This window comes from Sturnira hondurensis, unplaced genomic scaffold (assembly GCF_014824575.4).
Source record: "Sturnira hondurensis isolate 20B ecotype Veracruz unplaced genomic scaffold, ASM1482457v3 Scaffold0008196, whole genome shotgun sequence".
NCBI classification, from domain to species: Eukaryota; Metazoa; Chordata; class Mammalia; order Chiroptera; family Phyllostomidae; genus Sturnira; species Sturnira hondurensis.
In genome coordinates this window covers 16,764,840-16,780,518 of record NW_028080827.1, presented here as the reverse complement: position 1 = coordinate 16,780,518, position 15,679 = coordinate 16,764,840, and the positions used below count along the sequence as shown (strand labels likewise).

Here is a 15,679-nt window from a genome sequence, read left to right as displayed (position 1 = left end):
TAAGATACTAGTAAGTTCAGTGAAACGCTTTCATGTGATTGAACACAACTGGCCAAAAGCCTAGGGCCGGGTGTTGATCGTAGATAAAGAGCGCAGAGCAGGCGGCGGCGTCGAGATAAAGGGGTGTGGCCGAGGGGGGTCCCCGCCGTCAGCTTTTCAAACCGTCTTTTCGTCCCCAGCACCAGGCCGGGCGGTGGAGTCTTCCTCGCCTACGAGGAGGAAAACCTGGGGCGCTGGCTGGACCCCCCACTCCTAACAGCCCTTTGTGAAATGTCCCTATTGTGCCTCGCAGACGGAGTCCGGTCCACTCCTCAAGGACTGAAAGAAGAGGGCTACGCGGCGCTAAGAAGCCCCATACCCGTTCCGCTCAGAATTACATCTCGTCCTTTTCCCTTCCCCCGCAACCTCGCCCTACGCTCCTCCCCCAGCCCCCCACACCTCCCGTGCTCCGCCGGGGGTGGGGCGGGGTGAGGGTTCCGGACTGCGCGAGAGTTCCGCCAAAATCCCGCGAGACTCGCCCGCCGCGGCCGCCGCCACCGCCGCCGCCGCCTCTTACGTCTTTCCCTTTGACAAGTCGCCGCCGCTGCAGCAAAAATAAAGGACGGGGCCACCGCAGCCGCCGCCGAGCGGGGCTCGGGTCACAGGAGCCGCGCCCCACCCTCGCCAGCTCCGGAGCTACGTATGGTAACGCCTCCTCTTCTGTCTTTCTGGCCACCTGTGCTTGGCGCTCCGCCGGCAGGAAAAGGCCGGCCGGGGCCGGTTGGGGGCCGCGGGCGAGCCGGACTGGCGGGGTCTTGGGTGGGCTGCAGGCGAAGGCCTGAGGGAGCCCTCCCTGTGCGGTGAGGCCCCCTGGCCTCAGGGGCCTCTGGCGGCTGGGCGCCTACGGAGGCACGTTAGAAGCCAAGCCGCACTCCCGAAGAAGGCGGAGGGACCCGCCCCTCCCGCAGCTCGCAGTACGTGTATCTCAGTCCTCCGGGGTCTCATCTCTGACCTTTTCCCTCGACCTTTTAATCCGCTAACTAGCCTCCCTCGGCTGGCCAGGGCTGGAGCCGGGTGACAGCCGTCCCTCTCTTTTTTCAGATCCGAGGAGAGCTTCGACCTCTTTGTCCCTCTCGTCGGCCACCTTTTGAGGGGTGGAGGGTTGAGGTTGGGACGAGGTGGCATTCTCCTTTCCTTTGCATTTGGGTGGAGGAAACTCATCATCAAGTAAACCTTTTTCCAAATCTGCCGCCTCGATAAAACAACAGCGTACAGCCTCTGCTACCAGGAGGGGAGACGAGATGCATTGTTTAGTCTTTGTAGTGAGATGAGGATGATGGTGACAGGAGCTGTCCCAGAGAACATGGTGATGGGTGGCGGGTTGATTGGGAGACGGGAGGTGGTACCATATCTCCTGGGGAGGTTATGTAAAAGACACGTTTTCCATCCTAGAGAGCTGTGAGGCACAGGGTAATGTGCCTTAATTTTAAAATAATGTCTGTAGTTCTGTGGCAAATATGGATAATCAGAAGAGTAGGAACAACAAATCGGAGCAAAGGAACACATCTTTATAATTACATTTCCAGTGATAGTATTTCATGGTTATCATTTTGGTGGATTTTGCTAACAGGCAATTTTTTCAAATAGTACTTGACTCATCCTTGATTGGGACTTTTCCAGTATATGTGTTCCAAAAGTGATTTGTTTTTATTTGAGTCAGTCACGTCTTTGGCCTGCTTGATTAAAACTGGCTTGTTCATTATCACTGGCTGTACTCAGTCATCGCTATCTCTTTCATTGGGCCCTCTTCCAAAATTATTGTGAGCTAAATGGTCTTAAAAATCAAATTAAAAAATTAAATGCTTAGATCTAGAACCAGTGAGTTTTTACAGTACTGCCTAAGGCAGATTCTGAAAAGGAAGAGTGTTTGTGGAAAGCAGATAAACTATTTATAGTGCAAAGAAACTTGTTTACCTCAAGGTTTTATAAAATTGATTTCCGTTGATTATTTTTAGAACAAAATCATTATTTGACATTGTTTCCTAGTGTTTTTGTGATTGCGGATATGTCCCTTTGATTATATAGGCTTCTAATCATGTTTGTTTATACAAGCAAAATTGAGTGTCCTAGGTGCTTGTATGCACATGAATCCACATGTGAGTTACATTCTTGATTTTATATATATCATATATGTACATTTACATCGTGCGTGTGTGTGTGTATATATATATATATATATAGTCTTGGAAGTGAGTTAGAATGTATCATTATATATTTGAGAAAAGAATGTATTACGTAGGCCAAAGAATAGTGTTGTTGTATTTCCCCTAAATCACATTAGGATTTTATGGCAGAATGTAGGGAAGTTGGAAATCCTAACGCTTTTAAAAATAGGTTGTTTAAAAACAACCCCTGTCTGGGGTTGTCATTGGAATGGATTAAGTAGCTACTAGGGCCTCTAGGAATTCTAAACTTTTATGAATTATGCTTTCCCTAAGGTTCTTACACTTTGTTTCTTAAATTTCTAGTCATGCTGTTTGCACGTGACACTTACCCATTCATTTGTGGGTCATGTATGTATTTCATTCCCAGTATAGGCATCCAGGTGGTGGATGGAGGAGAAACTAAATGTAAATGTATCATTTAATGTCTTTATTAACATAAATGTCTCCTAAAAATCTTATTTGATTAAAGAAATTTAGAAGACTGTGTTTTTTATTGGGTTGGAGGGGTCAGTAAAAGGTACAGATAATAAATAACAATACAATTCAAATATCCTAAGCATTTTTCCCCAAGAATGACTAAATGACTTTTTCTTAATATTCGAGATAAAAAAATGGACTGGATACATTGAATAGCTGATTTTTTAAAATTCAGATTTTTAAAAGTTAAAATTACAATGACTTTGTGATTTGGGGTATGGAGAGATCATTATGCTGGGATAAAAGCCAATTGACCTGTGAAACAAAACTTGAATTTTATATTTGGACAGCTATGTGATAATAAGTAACAAACTTACTATAATCTATTGAAGATAAATTTTAATGTAAATAAAACTGGTTTTACAAATGAAATACATTATGTTCACATACTGCAGATTATCATGCTGTTGAAAACAAAAAATTAGTCATGTCATTTAAAAAGGAGTTTGCAAAGCCAGTAAAGTCACAACAACTAGCAAATATTTTTAACTAAAAAATTTATAAGGGAACATAAAGTAGGTAATTTACTTTTTTAGATGCCAGATCCTATTTTTATGATGTTAGTTTGTTTTGCTGTTACTTAATGGGTCCTTTAAGTTAATGGCCATTTTAAAGTCCAGATGAGACCCCTGAGCAAGGAAATATGGAAGTTGAATAAGATGATTGATTGAGGGATTTTATTTTCAGTGGTTTATGTTGGAATAGAGACTTAGAAATGTTGCAAAGATAGTACGGAGTTCCTGTATACCTTTCACACAGCATCTCCTAGTGTTGGTGACTTACATAACCGTAGCACAGTGACAAAATCAGGAAATTAGCTTTGGAATAATACTATTAACTACAGATTTTATTTGAATTTTATCAGTTTTGCCCCTCATGCAATTTTTTTTCTGTCCTAAGGTCCCATATTGCATTTAGTTGTTGTATCTTCTTAGTCTCCTCCAATCTCTGTCAGTTCTTCATTTTTTCCTTTCTTTCATGACCTTGACATGATCAGTACTGGTCAGTTATTTTGTAGAATTTTTCTCATTTTGGGCTTGGGAGTTATGCATGTTTGCATGAAAACCACAGAAGTGATGTGTCCTCAGTGTATCATATTAGAAGGTACATAGTGTTGAAATGTCTCACTGCTGGTGATATTTTAACCTTGATGGTTTTGTTAATGTGGCTGCTGTTGTATTTCTTCACTGTCAAGTTGCTATTCTTTACACTTTGAGATATATTGTTTCTCACACTTGCTCCCACTGATTTTAACATCCAGTTAAAATCTTTTCTGCAACAGTTATTACTATGGCATTTGCCTAACAGTGATTTTGTATTTCTCTCATCCCTTTTGCATTTATTATTGGAATTCTTCTGTGAGAAAGAGATGTCCCTTATTTATTTAATCAGTTATTTATTAACATAAGTATGATCTCTTGGATATTTATTCTACAGGTTATAATTCAAAAGTAGTAGTATTTTGTTGCTCAAACTGTGACCAGTTTGGCCACTAGGAGCTCTACCAGATTGGCCTCTACCCCCTTTTGAGCACTGCTTTATATTCTGGCACCACAGACTCTTCCGTGCTTATTTTATCTCTTTCCTTGAATCAGCCACTTCTCTAAGGAGCTCTGGTTCCTTTTATTGGAGAATAGAATTTAAATTGAGATCTGGATGCTAGGTGTGCTCATTGGGGTGTCATTACTCCTATGCCTGCAGAAGGCAGGGCTAGGAAATAATATGTTTATATACTAACTCGTCCATGCATGCAAGTGAGCATGTGGCATATGCACACACACATTTATTTCTGTATATGATAAAAAACTGTGAGTGCATATTGCTATCTTCTATTCCAGTTCAACACCACAAGGTTCATTCCAGCTTTTCCTCTATTCTTATTTGTAACTTTTTTCCTGAAGTGAGAAACCTGGCTCTCATTTATAGTATACTAACACTAGCATACCTATCCACTTTTAGAATGCACATCGAGTATTTATGATTGCCAATCCATACCCTTTCGGGAAAGGGTACTTAAATGCAATTGGCTACTTAAATGCAATTTTTGTGTATAGCTTTTTGTGTGTGTGTCTTTAGTGTTATAGAATCTGACACAAAATACTGCCTTCCAAAATTACTTAGTTTAGTTCTTTCCCCCACTCCTTTTAGTGTGATTATGTTCTTCGTCTGTAATGCAGTTAAGTTCTTTTCTTTGTTTTCCATTTTGGGTTCCCCCAATGGAAACCCAAAATAGGTTCTGGTTGATTACCATTATTTGTATAGTTAGTTTGTTATATGAAACATTACTATTACTAAACATTAGTACATAAAAAGACATACTTAAAAGTAAGAAGTATTACGCCTTATTCCTGCTATCCTATTCCCATCTCTACCCTCAGCCCCCGCTGCTCCCCATCTGTTTTCCATGCCCTGTAGTTAACCAGTCTCTTCAGCTTCTGGTTTATTCTTCCATTATTTCTTCTATACAGATGAACAGATTGTGCATGTTTTTTTATATTTCTTTTTTTCCTCATACAATTTTTTTATTGAGATACAATTCATATACCATAAAACTTACATGTTTGACATGTACAGTTTAGTCATTTTTAGTATTTACTATTTTAGTTTTTAGTGGTTTTTGTACCAAGTTGTGCAACCATCACCACTGTCTAATCAAGAACGTTTTTGTCAGCCCCCCACCCAAGAAAACCTGTATCCATTAGCAGTCACTTCCCATTCCCCTCCCAGGCCCTGGTAACTACTAATATACTTTCTGTTCTTTTGAAATTGCCTATTCTCGACATTTCATGTAAATGAAATCGTATAGTATGCGGATTTTTGTGCATGGCTTCTTACACTTCTTAGCATAATTTTTTGAGCATAATCCACGTAGCATATATCAGTGCTTTATTCCTTTTTTATGGCTTAATGATACTCCATTGCATGAATATGCTCCATTTTGTTTATTCATGCATCAATTGATGGACATGTGGTTTTCCATTTTTTGGCTGTTATGAATGATACTGCTATGAACATTTATGTATGAGGTTATGTGTGGACATACGTTTTCAGTTTTCTTGTGTATACACCTGGAAGTATTTAGAATTGGAAGTGGAATTGCTGGTCAAATAGTAACTATGTTTAATTTTTTGAGGAACTACCAAGCTGTTTTCCTATTCCCTCTTTCTTATATGGAGAGTGGCATGTTATATTTTTTTGAACTTTACTTATATCACTTAACAGTGTATCTTGGAAGTCACTTCAAATCAGTTCATTCTTTTGAAGAGATAACGTTTTTTGATATTCTTCATTCTTTTTTAATAATTGTATACTATTCCGCTGTGTGGATGTATCCTAATTTATTTAACTGTTCTTCAACCTAAGAGCATTTAGTTTGTTTCCTGTGTTTTGCGGTTATAAACAATGCTGAAGTAAAGCACCTGTGCATATGTATTTTTGTATTGTTAGAGGTGTACCTTTAAGATAGATTTCCTGTCAATGGGATTGCTGGGTCAAAAGTTAAGTGCATATGTAGTTTTTTTAGGTATTGCCAAGTTTTTCTCTCAAAGTGTTGTACTAATTTGCATTCCAGTAATGTATGGGAGCACCTGTGTTTCCCATGGGCTCACTAACAAAAATATATTATTGTTGTTCTTTTTTGCCAGAGATGACTGATTTTAAAAATTGCTCTGTACTCTTTGTTTTAAAAGATTTTATTTACTTATTTTTAGAGGCAGAATATGGGAGGGAGAAAGGAAGGGAGAGAGACATCAGTGTGTTAGAGAAACATTTATTGATTGCCTCTTGCATGCCCCAAATGGGGGGTCTGGCTGGCAATCCAGGTATGTGCCCTGACAGGGAATCAAGCTGGTGAACTTTTGGTTTGTGGGACAATGCCCAGCCCACTGAGCCACACCAGTCAGGATTTCCGTAGTCTTTTCAGTAACCCAAACCAGTTGTGGAAGGGCACTTAATGACTGTGGTTGGCAGGTCTTACAGCTTGAAAATGAAATAGATTGTCCCCTAATACTACATTGATACATGTGGGTTATTATGTGCAGATGAAATAGATTGAAATGCAGTTTCTGGTCTAGCAAAGATTATCCATTGGAAACCTTTTGCATTTAATGGAGGTGCTGCATTGATTCATAATATCCATTCTCATAAGTAATACCTGTGGAATTTCACAAAGGAGAACTGAAATTATAAGAATATTTTTTCCTTTAGCTATTTTTCCATAAACTATAGTAATTATTGGTTCACAGTTTATGCTAGTTATTTTGAACAGCACACACAATACATATTAACACTGTGCTATGGCAATTAAAAAAAGATTTTATTTATTTATTCTTCCACAGAGGGGAAGGGAGGGAGAAAGAGAGGGAGAGAAACATCAATGTGTGGTTTTCTCGCGCTCGTCCCCCTATCAGGCACCTGGCCCTCAACTCAGGCATGTGCCCTGACTGGGAATCCAGCAATTGACCCTTTGGTTCACCACCTGTGTTCAATCCACTGAGCCACATGAGCTGAGGCTTTTTTTTTTTTTTGACCACTAATGGCCACATCTAGAACCTTTAATATTTTCTTTTCTTTTTAAAAAATATTTTATTTATTTATCTTTTTAGAGGGGAAGGGAAGGAGAGAGGAAAGAAACATCAATGTATGGCTGCTCCTCGTGCATCCCCTGCAGGGAACTGGCCCCTGCTGGAAACTGGCCTGCAACCCAAGCATGTGCCCTGACTGGGAATCGAACCGCGATCATCTGGTTCGCAGGCCCGTGCTCAATCCACTGAGCTACACCAGCCAGGGCTAGAACCTTTAATATTTTCTTAAGAAATAGAGCCAATTTTAGAAAGGTGAAATCTAGAGTTTAAAGTTCTGGATTAGGATAATCCTATCATATTTTACTGGGACCAGTAAAATAAACTAAGATAACATGGAAAACATCCCTATCTTATAAGGTTGATGTAAGTTCTTTCCCAGAAAAGGCACTGTTCAGGTGTTTGGAACACATTAATGGAAAAATAAAGATTCTTGCATTGGAAGAACTGACATACTTAGTGGTTTTCTGATGAACTGATATTCTCAGGAAAACAGATGCTGAATCCTGATTGTTAATGGACTCAGAGGTTTGGTGCAGTCTTAGTTAACGTGAAATCAGCTTTGGTGCTATGAAAATCACCGAATAATACTTGGTTTTACTGGTTACAAAGGGAAGGCTGTGAAACATCACAGGATGTTTACTTAATATTGCCCACCAATCTTTCTCATTTTAAGTAATTTGTTGTAGTAGTAGTAGTAGTAGTAGAAGAAGAAGAAGAAGAAGAAATAAATAGTAATGGAATAATAATAGAATAATGGTAGTATAATACAGTTTTTTCCTCAATTGGGGTTTTATGAGAGTACTACTAAATCCTAATGATTTAGGATATTTGGATGTTTATTGTCTGTAAAGAATTAACTTCTCTCCAGTGAATCTAGAGTGGGACTAGTTATGAACCATCCTTGGGAAAACTGAGAAAATATTCACTTCAGAATTCACTTCAAACTCTGTGGTTTTTAGTGATGAACCTCAGTTGAGAAAGGTCATGGTCATTGTAGTCAGATCTTTTTTCCCCCTAACCCAACTACTTATTAGCAGAGTAATGTTGGTCAAGTCTTAATCTCTTAGCTTCAGTTTCCTGATCTGTAGAATGGGAATAATAATAGTTGCTCCCTATAGGGCTGGTGTGAGGATGAAACAAAGTTTTTCTAATCTACATTTATCCATTTCTATGGCTTTTAAAACTATTTATATGCTGATTGACGCCTACATTTATATATTCATCCTTGACCCCTTTCCTGAGGTCCAGTGTGATAGTTCATTTGCCTATTTCACATCTCATTTGGCTCTTTTAGTAGGCATCTCAGACTAAATTTGTACAACATGGAAGGTGTGATTCCTACCTTGTCATTTCCTGTGAAACTACTCCTAGTAAAAGGCAGGTCCATTTAATTGGTCACTCAGACCAAAAGCCTGGGTGTCATCTGTGATTCCTTTTCTTTATACCCTATAACTAACTAGTCTATTAGCAAATCCTCTTGGCTCTATCTCTTGAATATATTTCGAATCTGATCACATACCATCATCTCTACTGTATTACTCTGGTCTAAACAGTCTTCTCATCTGCTTAGAGAATTACAATATTCTCTTAACTGGTTTTCATTCTTTTTCTCTTGACCTCCTACAGTTTATTATGTACTTCATAGCTAGGATGACCTTTTTAACGGTCAGATAGGCCACTCCTCTATTTAATATTTTACAGTGACTTCCTTTTACAATGAAAATGGCCAAATTCCTAGGCATGGCCTACAAAGTACTATGTGATATATAGTTAGGTAGCACCTGTTCACCTTTCTTTCTTCACTCTACTTCTGCTACACTGATCTTCCCTATATTTTTAATCATTCTGGGTGCATTCCCAGGGCTTAATATTTGTTTTTGCTTTGTTTGAAGTGCTCTTCACTCAGGTCTTTGCATTACTTGCTCCTTTGCATCATTCAGAGGGGATCTCAGAGTCTATCTTTATAAAGAGATCTTTAGTGATGGCATTGTGGAAACCAGTGATTATCCCTCCTCCTTGTTTCTCTTGCTTTGTTTTTTATAACACCTGTGCTTCCCGAAATTGAAGGACGTATTTGTCTTCTTGGTTGTCATTTGGCTTCCCCACTAGACTGTAAAGTCCATAAGAGCAGGAACCTTAAATGTATTGTTCATTCTGGTCCCTAGAACAACCCTGGCCCATAGTGAGCCAGGGGTGCAGCTCTAGGATGTTGTCTATGGAGTAAAATTGTCTCTAGCTTAGATTAAGCAATTCTACCTTTTTAAGGTTTTAAGCCAAAGGACAGTTATTAAGTCAATTAAACACCGCTGTGAATTTTGTACATTGGGTACTCACCTATGAAATGTTAAGTTTTAAAATGTATGATGTTATCCAGAACACATAATTGTGTATAGGATGTGCTAAGTGATATGTAAAAAATAAACTGGGAGTTCAGCTCTTGTGCGTTTGCAGTATTTAACATGCTCTTTGGTTGTCTAATTATAATGGTAATATTTTCTTTTGCACTGGGAAGAGAAATATTTTCCTCACTCTAAACTCTTGATTTAAAGTCTCTGTTGATTTTGATTTTGGGGGAAATACGTTGTTTTCCAAGCTTTAAAAAAAACTTAATATAGTAGCAATATATGAGCCCTTTTAAATTTTGCTATATTTTAAGACCTTTTGTGTTAGTCACTATACCATAAAACTGTTTGTCATGGCAACTTTGTATGATACAATTCAAATAAGCAGCTTTGCTGTCCTAATTAGAAATATAGTATAACTTAATCTAAAACTAGACAGATCCCCCAAATTCATATGTCAAAATACTGATCCTCAAAGATAATGGTGATTAAGTGGGACTCTTGGGAAGCGGTTAAGACATGAGGGTAAGAGAGGCTCTGCAGAGCTCCCTAGACTCTTCTGCCATGAGAGGATAAACAGACAAGTCTGCAACTGGAAGAGGGCCCTCACCTGACCATGCTGGCACCCTGATCTCAGACTTCCAGCCTTCAGAACTGCGAGCAATAAATTTCTGCTGTTGATAAGCTAAACAAACAAACCAACCAACCTAGGAAGGATATCTATATGTTAATATGAGGGCTGTCCAGAAAAAGACCAGCCGTTGTTAATACAATGAAAACGGTTTTTGCTGATGTAACCTGGCAGCCATGGAGAGTGGACTGGAATGCTCAGTGTGAAAGATGACAACATTACTGTATTAGTCAGTGGGGGTGGTAGACGCTATTGAGTGAGGATAAGTACTGTGTGGCTGTTGCATTCAAAATGACTGAGCAAGCAGAGCAATGAATCTGCATCAGATTTTGTGTTAAGCTTGAACATTCTTCTTTGGAAACTATTTGGATGATTCAGAAGGCTGCAGCTATGTGCAACTGGTGATTGACAGCTTCATCTCAACAATGTGCCTGCTCATACATCACGTCTCATGCAGAGATTTTTGGTCAAAAATCAAATCACCTAGGTGATTTAGCCCCTCTACAGCCTGTATTTGGCATCCCGCCACTTCTGGCTTTTCCCTAAACTAAAATCACCCTTGAAAGGGAAGAGATTTCAGACCATCCAAGAGATTTAGGAAAATACGATGGGGCAGTTGGGAGAGCTGTGTGAGGTCCCGAGGTGCCTATTTTGATGGGGACTGAGGCATCATTGTCCTATGTACAATGTTTCTTGAATGTTGTATCTTCAATAAATGTCTCTATTTTTCACATTACATGGCTGGATACCCTCTGGACAGATCTTGTATAATTTAAAAGTGTCTGGGAGCTGGTATCTTGTATATAAGGTTGTATTGAATTTTCTTATACAACCAAGTATATAATTATATACTGAAATTCTGTCAGTAATACGGTACTAGTTTCTGTTTTCTCAAAATTGCTCACTGTTTTGAAAAGAAGGGTTTTTGGAGAATAATGGAGAGATTTCTGTAATTTAGTGAAGGTGGTATGGTGGAGTAGACAGATGCACACATAAGTGAATAATAATGGGTAACACTTATTGAGCATTTACTTTGCATCAGGCACCATTCTAAGCACTTTCATTTGGACCATGTTTGAATCTGGTTGAACTATCTATTGCTTTAACTACATTTAACCTATTTATTTTGCAAATAAATTAAAGCATAAGACAGATTAAGTAACTTGCCCAAGATCACACAACTAGTAAGTGGTGGAGTCTGGTTTAGAATTCAGGAACAATGTGTTGGTGTAAACTGTCAGGTGCTGAACATGGGCATGGCCAGTTTTAGCTTGATGGTTTTAGCTGACATAAAATCCCAGCCAAGCCCTGGCTGGTGTAGCTCAGTGGATTGAGCACGGGCCTGTGAAGCAAAGGGTTGCTCGTTCGATTCCCAGTCAGGGCACATGCCTGGGTTGTAGGCCAGGTCCCTGGTGGGGAACACATGAAAGGCAACCACACATTGATGTTTCTCTCCCACTCTTTCTCCTTCCCTTCCCCTCTCTCTGAAAATAAATAAATAAATAAAGATATTTTAAACAATCCCAGCCAAGTAATGTCATATGGCCCAGGTGGCAAACACAAGGCCCACAGGCCAAATCTGGCCCTCCACATTGTTTCTACCTGGCAGCAGTGCCAAACTCTTGCTTAACTGTTGAGTAGTTACATTTCTACAGACCTAAAATTACATTTGGCCCTTTGAAGGTAACTGTGAAGCTGATGTGGCCCCCGGTGAAAATGAGTTTGACACCTTGTCATATGGACATGATCATTCTGTATAGGTGTTCAGGAACTCATAATGACAAATAGAATATTAGGTACTGTATGTTGCTTTGACTTTTAAAATAATGTTTTTAGTTCTGTTCTTCCAAAGGGGGGAATAGATGTTAGAACAATAATTAGTATAAGGATTGGACTTTTCTATAGTGAATCTTTATGCCTTAAAATAGGAAGTGTTTCTTAGTAGACCTTAGAAGCAAGTTTAGTCTGCCACCTGTCTAAAATGCAAACAAGTTGTGAAATAATAATGACTTACATGTGTATATTTCTTTTTAATTTACAAAGTACCTGGTAAACATTTTCTCAATTGATCTTATAACACCTCTATGAAATAGGCAGAGTAGATATTCTACCAATTGACAAGTTTCCACAGAGGAGAGAGGTAGCTGCCTAAGGAAAGGGCCCTCGAATAACTTCTAATTGTGAGACTCTCTTTTATGAAGATTCTACTCATAAAGAAATTTGCTGTTCCTCGGTGAAACTGCCAGAGTGTGAGTGGTGAACTTTTGCATTATACGTTGTTACGGGCTTAATTTCTTAAATAAGTGCTTGGAAATTTGCTTAATCTAGAAGCAGAAGAGAATTGGCATGGTGAATGGGCAAAGATGGCTTGTTACAATTAGCATGTTCTTAATGTTTATTTAATGGAAAGCTTAGGCATTTTTAAGAAATATAATTTAGATTAAAATTATAATTGAAATAGAAATGCTATTGTAATCTTTGTTAATCTAGTATTTTCATTAAAACCTACCAGTTAGGCTGAAGTAATATATTTTTTAAGATTTTATTTATTTATCTTTAGAGGGGAAGGGAAGGAGAGAAGGAGAGGAATTTCAATGTATGGTTGCCTCTCATGAGTCCCCTGATGAGAACTGGCCTGCAACCTAGGCATGTGCCCTGACTGGGAACTGAACTGCGATTGTGTGGTTCGCAGGCCCACGTTCAATCCACTGAGCTACACCAGCCAGGGCTAGGCTGAAGTAATATTGATGATGTTTTTATTGTAGATTAGCATAGAGGTGGGGCTCTTTACTTTTCTGAGGTCAAAGAGAAAGTTTGGTAGATTCTGAAAAGGCTCATGTAACATACGGCCTCAGTGAAATGTTTATGAAAGTTTACTGTGTTCCCTGGTTCCTTTGTTTATTTTGGGATAGTTTAAATTGCTTTGGTTAATTTAAATTGGTCTAGGTTTAATTAAGAGGGACTTTTCAAAATTCTTAAAGATACCTTATATAAGGGAATAAAGTGAGATGCAAAAAATAGAATCATTTCATTTAAAGTAGTTAATGATTGACAAAATGTGACTTTGTTTTGCAGAAATCTAAGGAATTGCTGAATCTTATGCATTCTTAGTATCTTTGTTCTGTGTTACTTTCTTTTTCCATGGTGCTCTCTTTTAAATTCCTCCTTGTCACCACTCTTGCCCTCTTGGTCTGCCATCTGTTCATTTGGCTATTTACTTCAGAGTAGGAAGGCAGGAAAGGGTGTTTATACACAAGATAAAACTAGTCCTGTTTGGAACTCAGTGAGCTGGAATACTTATGCAATAAGGCTGCTGCTGATAAATTTTAGAATTACCATAGACCCATAGGACTAGAACAGCAGTTTTCAACCTTTATCGTCTCCTGGCACACGTAAAGTAATTACTAAAATTCTGTGGTGCACCAAAAAAATTTTTTTTTGCTGATAAAAAAATAGGTATAGTTTTCATGCCTTCGCACCAGATAGTTATTGTTGTGTTGACTGTTGTCATTTTTTAAATTTGATGGTCTAAGGGAAAAGAGGTCAGTGTTCCTGACTACATAGTGAGATATTGCATGTTTAAAAATTCATGTGGCACATTGGTGGCATATCAGTTGAAAATCCTGGACTGGAAAGATGGTCATGACTCTGCAAAATTGTCTGCCAAGTTTTTTCTGTGACCATTGCTTTATTTAATAAGAAAACTAAATCATACTTAAACATAATTTTTTCCATGGAAAACTATAAATTGATTAGATATTAACAGGCTAGTAAATAAAATAATTATATAGAGTTTGGCATGTTGAACATTAGTGAAATTCATGTCAAATGATTTCTTGTAAATATAATCTGGTCATGGTAAATTTACATTCACTTATGCCTGACTGTGCATTAATCTGTGATGGGAATATATAAATTATTTGCAGTCCTAGGCAGGTAATCCAGTTTCTTAGACAGCAGTATTTATTAATCTTTTTTTATTATAAAATATTTAAAACCTATATTAATATAAAACTAGATAGAATAGTGTGAAGAGCTCCCATATATCCATCACTGAGTTTCAGAAATTATTATAGGCAGTTTTGTTTCCTCTGTATTTATATTCAACACCATCCCACCTCTAATTTCTGCACTTTTTAAAAAATGCTCACCTGAGGACATGCTTGTTGATTTTAGGGAGAACAGATGGGGGAGAGAGAGGAACAGAAACGTTGATCAGTTTCCTCTTGCACTTATCCTGACCTGGTACAGAATCCACAACCCAAGCATCTGCCCTGACCTGGAATCTAACCCCCATGACCCTTAGTTTTTATGGAATGACTGACTCTAACCAACTGCGCCACCTTGGCCAGGACTCCCCCTACTTTTTGGAACTGAATGTCAGACATATTTAATTTGTAAATTTTCAGTCTTTGAATATGGCTTGCTAAAAGATAGTCTTTATAAAGCAGGCATAATATCATTATCATACCAAAAAAATTATAGCAAGTTTTTAATATTATCAAGTATGTAATCAGGTTTCATTTTTTTTCTGATTGTTATATATGTAAATACTTATGGTTTGTTTGAGGTGGGATCCAGATAAGGTCAATACTTGACAGTTGTTTGGCATGTTGATTAAATCACTTTTAATCTCTTGGACTCTTCCTACATCTCTGTTTTTTTTTCCTCCTTTAAAATTGTCTGTTAAAAGAAAACAGGTTATTTGCCCTGTGAAGTTAACCATTTTGCAGATTGCTTCTCTGTAGTGCCATGTAACATATTTAGTCACCTGAATCTCCTGTAAATTGATAAATTTGTAAGAATTTACTTTCTAGGGTTTCTCCCCCTGCACCCCAAGAGTAGTTTATAGGAATGGTTTGTGTTTCCATCGGGGTTATGTAAGGACATAAAGTCTGTTATCTCTTTTTTGTGATGTTATTAGCTATTGATGGTTGTTGCTTAGATTTATTAATTCATTAGGGATTGCAAAATAGTGAAATTTTATTGTTCTTTCCTCATGTATTATGTGGTGTTCTTTTGGATAGTTCAACAATGTAAATTGTATATTTTGGGCATTTTATTTATGTTAGAATTGGTTCTGGGATGATTTTGACAAGATTCTGTGGTACAGTTCCTTTAAGGGATGTGTGAAAGTCCTTATTGAAAATTCAGAAAAAGCTTGGGAATATTTAGTAAGTGGACTTTGTTTAAAAGGACGTTTGGCCAATAAATAGATTTGAGACGTTAATGAGACGTCATTAATGAGACAGCATTAATGAGACGGCAGCTTGTGACCTAGCATGTGTAGCTGGTCATTGGTGTTTGTTCTTTTTAGTGGTCAGTGTCCCTATTCAGAAATTTCAAAAGTGATTTGTGCAGCAACAGTTACTAGTTTCTTGAGCCAGATTTCTCAGCATGAGTTTGAGAACAGGCCTTGTGTGTGAATCACATTGAAAAATA

The 15,679-nt window shown here is 38.3% G+C and overlaps 1 protein-coding gene across 8 annotated transcripts in view; it reads left to right on the top strand.

The window, feature by feature from the left end:
- The first annotated feature begins 595 nt into the window (after positions 1-595).
- Positions 596-15,679, top strand: part of HERC1 (HECT and RLD domain containing E3 ubiquitin protein ligase family member 1) — a 187,733-nt gene continuing 172,649 nt past the window's right edge. For 7 of the 8 annotated variants that reach the window (XM_037054088.1, XM_037054086.1, XM_037054083.1 and 4 more), the window contains exon 1: positions 596-684. The gene's annotated coding sequence lies outside the window, so the exon portion shown is untranslated. The remainder of the gene's footprint in view (positions 685-15,679) is intronic. The other variant, XM_037054080.1, reaches the window with a different exon arrangement.